At 46.5% G+C, this 8,838-nt stretch overlaps 1 protein-coding gene across 1 annotated transcript in view; it reads right to left on the bottom strand.

Annotated features, from left to right (window-relative positions):
• LOC105533645 overlaps positions 1 to 8,838 on the bottom strand; it is a 113,517-nt gene that overhangs the window by 17,194 nt on the left and 87,485 nt on the right. The window lies entirely within an intron of this gene.

Raw genomic sequence — 8,838 nt, 5'->3', positions numbered from 1 at the left:
AGAAGAGGAGGAAGAGGAAGAAGAAGAAAGAGGAAAGAAGAAGAAGGAAGAAGAAGAAGAAGAAAAGAAACTTGAAAGAGTGTGTGAACGGAGTCTCGTTCCTTTCATGACTTTTTAAGATACATGGAAGATTCAAACACAAGGAGTCTCACCTTAGACCCCGATGCCTCCTGCCATCCATAAGCTCAAGCAATAGAGAAAGACCGTTCTCCCAGTTCTCAGCCTCCATCTGCTGAGGGCTGCGTAGTGTCTGCTGAGGGCTTGCTCTATCTCTGCTTCCGAGATGGTGCTTTCCTGGTGTTCCACATGGCAGAGGGGCAGAATCTGTCAAGCTCATGCATGAGGGCAGTCATCCTACCTCCTGATGGCCCACGCTTCCTAATACCCATTATCTGGGGGGTTAAGTTCCGACACATGAATTTGGCAGAGGCACCATCATCCAGACTATAGCCATGTTCTTGTGCCTGATTCCAAGTCTGGGGCACGTGCGTCTGACTAATGGGAGCTCCATCATCGGCCCGTACCTTAGAAGACTGCCATTTGTCTCTCTTGGGAGGAGTCAGGACGTTCTTCACCATGCAGGACTCTTCCAGTGGGATTTCTCCAGACTCAGGCATGCTGTCTCCTGCTAGACCGCTAGGACCGGAAAAAAAGGATGGCTCACACCGTCACTAACTGGACAGAGGGGAGGGAGCAACCAGGGATGCCCGTAGGGTTTGAAATTTGTTTACATCTCTACTGCAAAGCAAGGACAGATGAATCGCACCAGCACCAATGACGAAAGGAGACATTGGAAGACAGGATCTCATTTTCTGAGGCGCTCCTGCTGCATCCCGATATTTCCACTACACTGTGTTTACCTCACTTCTCATAAGGCATTCACAAGGGAGAAGCCACTGTTGTTGCTAGAGATACAGTTATCGAAAAGACAGAGCAAACCCACAACAGGCAAAAGCAAAATTTCCAGAGTCTGAAAATCATGATGCCGGTGAGAGGCAGAGAATGCATCGTTTCCACTTCAGATCTGCTTTTCTGATAGTTGCTATGACAATGATGGTTTCATCGCATGGTTTCAGAAATGCTATGGTTGGGATGTTTGTACCCCTCCATACCTTGTGCTGAAGTTTCATCACCAATGCTGAAAGTGGGGAGAAAGGGCAGGTGTTTGGGTCACGGGAGTGGATTCCTCATGCACAGATTAGTGTTCATCCTTGAGAGTGTGTCTCTTATGAGTTCCCATGAAAGCTGGCTGTTCCAAAGAGCCTGGACGCTCCCCTCTCTCTCTCTCTCTTGCGTCCTGTCTCTACATGTGGTCTCTGCACACACAGCTCCCCTTCCTCTCTGTGTCCCCACCCAAATCTCATCTTCTAGCTCCCATCATTCCCATGGGTTGTGGGAGGGATCCAATGGGAGATGACTGAATTATGGGGGCGGGTCTTCCTCGTTGTTCTCATGATAACAGACGGGTCTCACGAGATCTGCTGCCATCCACATAAAACGTGACTTGCTCCTCCTTGCCTTCCACCATGATTGTGAGGCTTCCCTGGACATGTGGACCTGTAAGTCCAAAACAACCTCAGTCTCAGGTATGGCTTTATCAGCAGTGTGAAAACAGATGAATACACTCTCTTGCTCTGAGTGGAAGCAGCCCGAGGCCCTTACCAGATGCACATGTCCAATCTTGAACTTTCCAGCCAGCAGAATTATGAGCCAAATAAACCTCTTTTCTTTATAAATTATCCAGCCTCAGAGATTCCTTCACAGCAACACAAAACAGATGCACCCAGAGAGTACGTAGGGAGCAAGCGAATTAGGTCAGAGTGACACGGGGCTCCTAGAAACTGGGGATTTACCACACACACCTGAGTGGAGGTAATGGTTGGAGATTAGCCTGAACACCCAGAAGGTCTGTCCTGTCAGGATAAAACCTCCCTCCTGCAAGCTCAGTCTTGACGTAAATGACACACGATGTGTCCCAGAGACTGGATTCACATGAAAATGGCCTGGGGGTTAACATTAGCCTGTGCTTTGCGGTGAGATCCACGCAGGCTGGAGTCAGTGCTTAGCTGGTACACGACTCCTGCCTGACCTTGCAGATGAGGCTGATCTCCAATCTCCGACTTTCCCTTTGTGAGGATTCAATCCGGTACGCACAGTTCAAGAAGCATCAGCTGTTCTAATGATAAAAGGGAATGATAATATGGACATTGCTGTCATTTCTATTGCATACGGTTTCTTCTGCAAAGCCAGAGGTGGTATGTCTACACTGGAGGACATGGGAGCCAGGAATGGTGGGATTCTTACACTAACCCAATTGAACATTCTCAGGAAAGTGCATCAGACATGTTTACTGCTGCCTCTGCAGGTTGTGAGTTCTCAAAACACGTTACCTGATGCTCTTCCTTGAACACGGTCTTTCTTAGAAACTCCTTGCATATAGGCCGGGTGCGGTGGCTCACGCCTGTCATCCCAGCACCTTGGAAGGCTGAAGTGGGTGGATCATCTGAGGTCAGGCATTCGAGAGCAGCCTGGCCAATATGGTAAAACCCCGTCTCTACTAAAAATGCAAAAATTGGCCAGGCGTGGTGGCGGGCGCCTGTAGTCTCAGCTACTCAGGAGGCTGAGGCAAGAGAATCCCTTGAACCCGAGAGGCGGAGGTTGCAGTGAGCCGAGATCGCACCACTGCACTCCACCCTGGGGGACAGAGCGAGATTCTGTCTCAAACAACATCATCATCAAAGACACAAACAAAACCTCTTTGCATAGAAGCCTGTGATGGAAGGCAGACCCCGTGGGCAGCCATCATCTCTTCCCCAGCAGCACTGACAGCTGAAAGCTGTCACTTTGATGGCAAGGGGAGAACTCCAATTATCACACTGTCCAAAGAGGCTCCAACTGAAGCCTCAGTAAGGTTGGCTATAGGAAGCTGTATCTGCTGTAATAAGTTATCATTTATCAGGCTGAAACAACACTAGTATATGGTCCTACAGTTCTGGAGGTCGGAACTGCAACAATGGGCCTCCCTGGGCTAAAATCACGGTGTCAGCAGGCAGTGTCTCTTCTGGAGGCTCTAGGGGAGAAGCTGTTCCTTTGCGTTGTGCACCTTTCAGAGCCGTATTCCTTTCATTTCTTGGCCTGTCGCCCGTTCCTCCGTCTTCAAAGCCAGCAACATCGTACCTCGTTTTAGTCCTGACATCGTGTACTCTCTTGCTAGTCCAGTCTCCCTCTGCCTCCTTCTTAGAAAGATGCTGATGATGACATTGAGGATCCACGTCAATAATCCAATATCATCCTCCCATCTCAAGATCATTAACTGAACTGCATCTTTAAAGTCCGTTACCATGTAATGTAACTCTATTCGTGTTTGCTGATGATGACACTGAGGATCCACGTCAATAATCCAATATCATCCTCCCATCTCAAGATCATTAACTGAACTGCATCTTTAAAGTCTGTTACCATATAATGTAACCCTATTCGTGTTTTATTGTTGTTGTTTGTTGGCTTATCTTTGTTTTTGAGATGAAGTCTTGCTCTGTCGCCCAAGCTGGAGTGCAGTGGCGTGATCTCGGCTCACTGCAACCTCCACTTCCCGGGTTCAAGCGATTCCCCTGCCTTGGCATCCTGAGTGGCCAGGATTACAGGCTCGCACCACCACAGCCAGCTAATTTTCTTTTTTCCTTTTTTTTTTTTTTTTTTTTTGAGATGGAGTCTTGCTCTGTCGCCCAGGCTGGAGTGCAGTGGCGCAATCTGGAATCACTGCAACCTCCACCTCCTGGGTTCATGCCATTCTCCTGCCTCAGCCTCCTGAGTAGCTGGGACTGCAGGCGCCTGCCATCATGCCCAGCTAATTTTTTTTTTTTTTAGTAGAGACGGGGTTTCACTGTGTTAGCCAGGATGGTCTCGATCTCCTGACCTTGTGATCCACCCGCCTAGGCTTCCCAAAGTGCTGTGATTACAGGCGTGAGGCACCGTGCCCGGCCAATTTGTATATTTTTAGTAGAGACGGGGTGTCGCCATGTGGGCCGGGCTGGTCTTGAACTCCTGACCTCAGGTGATCCACCCACCTCAGCCTCATTACAGGCTATTCATGGGTTTTAAGGATAAGGACCTGTATACGACTGGGGGCTGTAATTCAGCATGCCACAGCATTATTTTGTGGATGCACTCTGGGTACTATTCAAGAAGGCACCATGAGAAATGGCATAGCCACCTTCCCTCAGGGAGCCGACAGGCAGAGCCCAGCCCGGGGCATTGTACTGGCAGAGGAGCTGTTGTGTTCGTTTCTGACCGATCAACGTAAGGGACACAGCTTCCTCCGCACACACCAAGCAGCGCATATGCTGAAGCAGGTCATTAGGAGACCCGGGAGATCACAGCACCAGCTTAGCCAAATGGGGTTTCAGCAACGAGAGTCTGGTGCCAACACGATGGGTATTATTATTTAAGATTTTTAACCAAGCAGGAGAAACAGAGAACTGGGAAGGAGGAATAAAGTGCTGAAAAACATCTGCTCTTAAGCAATTTCATTTAAAGGAGAAAGAAACGGAGGCTCAAACCGAAGATGAATATTGACAATGATGTTTTTTGTTTCTTGTTTTGAGACGGAGTCTCGCGCTGTTGCCCAGGCTGGGGTGCAATGGCACGATCTTGGTTCACTGCAACCTCTGCCTCCCGGGTTCAAACGCTTCTCCTGCCTCAGCCTCCTGAGTAGCTGGGACTAGAGGCGCCGGCCACTGCACTCAGCTAATTTTTGTATTTTTAGTAGAGATGGGGTTTCACCATATCAGCCAGGCTGGTCTCGAACTCCTGACCTCGTGATCTGCCTGCTTCAGCCTCCCAAAGTGCTGGGATGACAGGTGTGAGCCACCAGGCCCGGCCCTGACGATGATGTTTAAATAGGCAGAAAAAAAAGGGTGGTTTTGGCAAAGCAGAAAGCATTAAAAGGCACTGGGCTCAGTGTGTACAGCTTTGACTATAAACGGAAAAAGTCACAGGGAAACGCTGGTTTATTTCCATTATGAATAAAAAATTTTAAACCGGTGAATTGATTAAACGTTTCAGCAAAAGACTAAAGAAAGACATTTTCTGGAAGCATTTGCAAGGGTTGGGTAAGTCACGTGGTCACGGAGCAGCGTTTAAAGCACCTGCTCCTTGAAGACCTCTGACCTGAGGATAACTTGAGGGATTTTCCAGGATGGGGTCCAGGGAAGTATATGAAGGATCTAAACATCATTTGGCTTTAAAAAAAATCATTATGAAGAATTCAAAAATATACAAACAATAGTCAAAGAGTAAAACGAACCCTCATGGAAAAAAAGGAAAAAAATTGTCTCTATTTGAAGATGATACAATTGTCTTGATAGAAAATGTCAAATAATCTGGAAAAGAACTTTCTAGAACTAATAAATGAGCTCAATAAGTTCACAGGATACAAGATACATGTATAAAAATCCATTGTATTTCTATACAGATACAATGAACAAGGGGAAACCAAAATACAAAATATGATACTATTTTAGGCCGGGTGTGGTGGCTCACGCCTGTAATCCCAGCACTTTGGGAGGCCGAGGCGAGTGGATCATCTGAGTTCAGCAGTTTGAGACCAGCCTGGCCAACATGGTGAAACCCGGTCTCTACAGAAAATACAAAAAAAATTAGCTGGGCGAAGTGGCAGGTGCTTGTAGTCGCAGCTACTCGGGAGGCTAAGGCAGGAGAATCGCTTGAACCCAGGAGGCGGAGGTTGCAGAGAGCCGAGATCACACCACTGCACTCCAGCCTGGGCTACAGAGTGAGGCTCTGTCTCAAAGAAAAAACAAACTATTTTAAATTGCTCCAAAGAGAATGAGATACTTATATATAAATCTCTCCAAGCATATGTAGTTCTGTATGATAAAAATTATAAAATTCTCATGAAAAACATCAAATAAAGGAAAGGCGTACTACGTTCATGGAACACATTCACTACAGTAAAGATATCCGTTCTCAATAAACTGATTTACGGAGTTAACAAAATTCAGGCTGGATGCAGTGGCTCACGCCTGCAATCCCAGCACTTTGGGAGGCTGAGGCAGGCGGATCACCTGAGGTCAAGAGTTTGAGACCAGCCTGGCCAACACGATGAAACCACGTCTCTAATAAAAATACAAAAATTACCTGGGTGTGGTGGAAGGCGCCTGTAATTCCAGCTACTTGGGAGGCTGAGGCAGAAATAATTGCTTGAACTCAGGAGGTGGAGGTTGCAGTGAGCTAAGACTGCGCCACTAAACTCCAGCCTGGGCGACAGAGCGAGAATCCGTCTCAAGAAACAAACAAACAAAATTCATATAAAAATCCAAGCATTTAAAAAATATACCTAGAAATTTTTAAAAAATATACCTAGAAAAGATTATTGTAACATGTATAAAGCAATGGAAAAGCGAGTCGAAACCATTTTGAGAAAGAATTAAGTGACAGAGATCACACACGTTTTGGGCTTATTCTATTGCTGTGATAAAATGGAGAGAGCATGGCACGGAACAAAGAAAAGACACATAAATAAATGAAATAGCATAGAGAACCCAGAAACAGATACGTAGAATTATGTCCCACTAGTTTTTGACAATGGAGCAAAAGTAATTTAATGGAGGAGGAATATCCATTTCACTGAAATTTCTGGAGCAAGGAGACACAGAGAGCAACATCAAAAAATGAATCGCAACCTCAACCTGCTAGCTTTGATACAAATTAACTCAAAATAAATCATGGACTTCCATGTAAACCACAAAACCATTGCGTGCTGTTGCTTCTATAATCTCAAAAAAAAAAAAAAATGATGAATTGCATTTAATGATGGTATCTTCTACAGGAGGCCAAGGGACTATGATGATTGTTTTTTTTTTCTTTTCTTTTCTTTTCTTTTTTTTTTTTTTTGAGATGGAGTCTCATTCTGTCGCCCAGGCTGGAGTACAGTGGTGTGATCTCGGCTCACTGCAACTTCCACCTCCTGGATTCAAGCAATTCTCCTGCCTCAGCCTCCCGAGTATCTGGGATTACAGTCACCCACCACCACGCCTGGCTAATTTTTTTTTTTGTATTTTTAGTAGAGACGGGGTTTCACTGTATTGGCCAAGCTGGTCTTGAACTCCTGATCTCGTGATCCATCCGCCTTGGCCTCCCAAAGTGTTGGGATGACAGGTGTGGGCCACCGCGCCCGGCCAACAGGTCTTTTTTTCATGGTCAAAATCAAAATCTAAATTGCAAAATTCAGATAAAGCAATTTTACGGCTTCTAAGGTGCTTACATAGGCCTGATGTTTTCCAGTGAGGGAGGAAAAGCCACACAAAAAGGAAATACTCTGAAGAAAGCGAAAAGACAAGACACGGAATGTGAGAAACTAGTGGAAAGAGAATATATTTCCTAAAGGACTTGTGGCCAACATTTAGGAAGCATAGTTACAAGTCATATGAAGATTGCATCTGACCCAATAAAAATTAGGAAATAGAATCGAAAGGACCTGTCACTAAATAAGATGCTTAAGTAACAAAATAGGCCTATGAAGAGGGTCTGTGTTACTTGGGGGTTCTGGAATGCAGAAAGCAAGACAGAGTTACAAACGCAAAGGTGGGACGTGGTGGCTCACGCCTGCAATCCCAGCAGTTTGGGAGGCTGAGGCGGGTGGATCACCTGAGGTCAGGAGTTTGAGACCAGCCTGGCCAACATGGTGAAACCCTGTCTCTATTAGATATACAAAAATTAGCTGGGCGTGGTGGCACGTGCCAGTACTCCCAGGTACCTGGGAGTCTGAGGAAGCAGAATCGCTTGAACCCCCAGGAAGCAGAGGCTGCAGTCAGCCAAGATTGCACCATTGCACTCCAGCCTGGATAACAAGAGCAAAACTCCGTCTCAAGAAAAAAGTAAGAAAGATTTCTGGCCAGGCACAGTGGCTCACACCTTTAATCCCAGCACTTTGGGAGGCCAAGACAAGTGGATCACCTGAGGCCAGGAGTTCAAGACCAGCCTGGCCAACACAGTGAAATCCCGTCTCTACTAAAATTACAAAAGAAATTAGCTGGGCGTGGTGGTGTGTGCCCGTAATCTCAGCTACCTGGGAGGCTGAGGCAGGAGAATCGCTTGAACCCAGGAGAGAGAGGCTGCAATAAGCCAAGATCGCGCCACTGCACTCCAGCCTGGGAGACAAAGCGAGACTCCATCTCATACGTAAATAAATAAATAAAAAGAAGGGTGAGAAAAAGAGACAGTAGGGATTTCAAAAGGAGTGTGGATGGAGAGTGGTGAGGGTTCAAAAGCTACTTATTGCGTGCTACGCTCACTACCTGGGTGATGGGATTATTAGAAGCCCACACCTCAGCATCACACCACAGACCTGTGTCACACACCTGCACAAGTACCCCTTCATCTAAAATTTAAAAATAGGTCAGGTGCAGTGGCTCACGTCTGTCATCCCAGGACTTTGGGAGGCTGAGGCAGGAGGATTACTTGAGCCCAGGAGCTCGAGACCAGGCTGAGCAAGATATGGGAGACTCCATTGCTGCGAAAATATGTATATTTGTAAATTAGCTGGGTGTGGTGGTGCACGCCTGTATTCCCAGCTACTTGGGACGCCAAGGCAGGAGAACTGCTTGAGCTCAGGAGTTGAAGGCTGCAGTGAGCTATGATCACGCCACTGCACTCCAGCCTGGGTGACAGAGCAAGAACTTGTCTCAAAATTAATTAATTAAATTTTAACATAAAATACAAAATGTCTATAATATAATCATTTTTAAAAGTTCAACAATCTCGGCTGGGCGTGGTGGCTCATGCCTGTAATCACAGCACTTTGGGAGGCCAAGGCAGGCG

This window comes from Mandrillus leucophaeus, unplaced genomic scaffold, assembly GCF_000951045.1.
Source record: "Mandrillus leucophaeus isolate KB7577 unplaced genomic scaffold, Mleu.le_1.0 Scaffold127, whole genome shotgun sequence".
In the NCBI taxonomy this organism is placed as follows: Eukaryota; Metazoa; Chordata; class Mammalia; order Primates; family Cercopithecidae; genus Mandrillus; species Mandrillus leucophaeus.
This window is presented reverse-complemented; position numbering and strand designations above follow the sequence as displayed.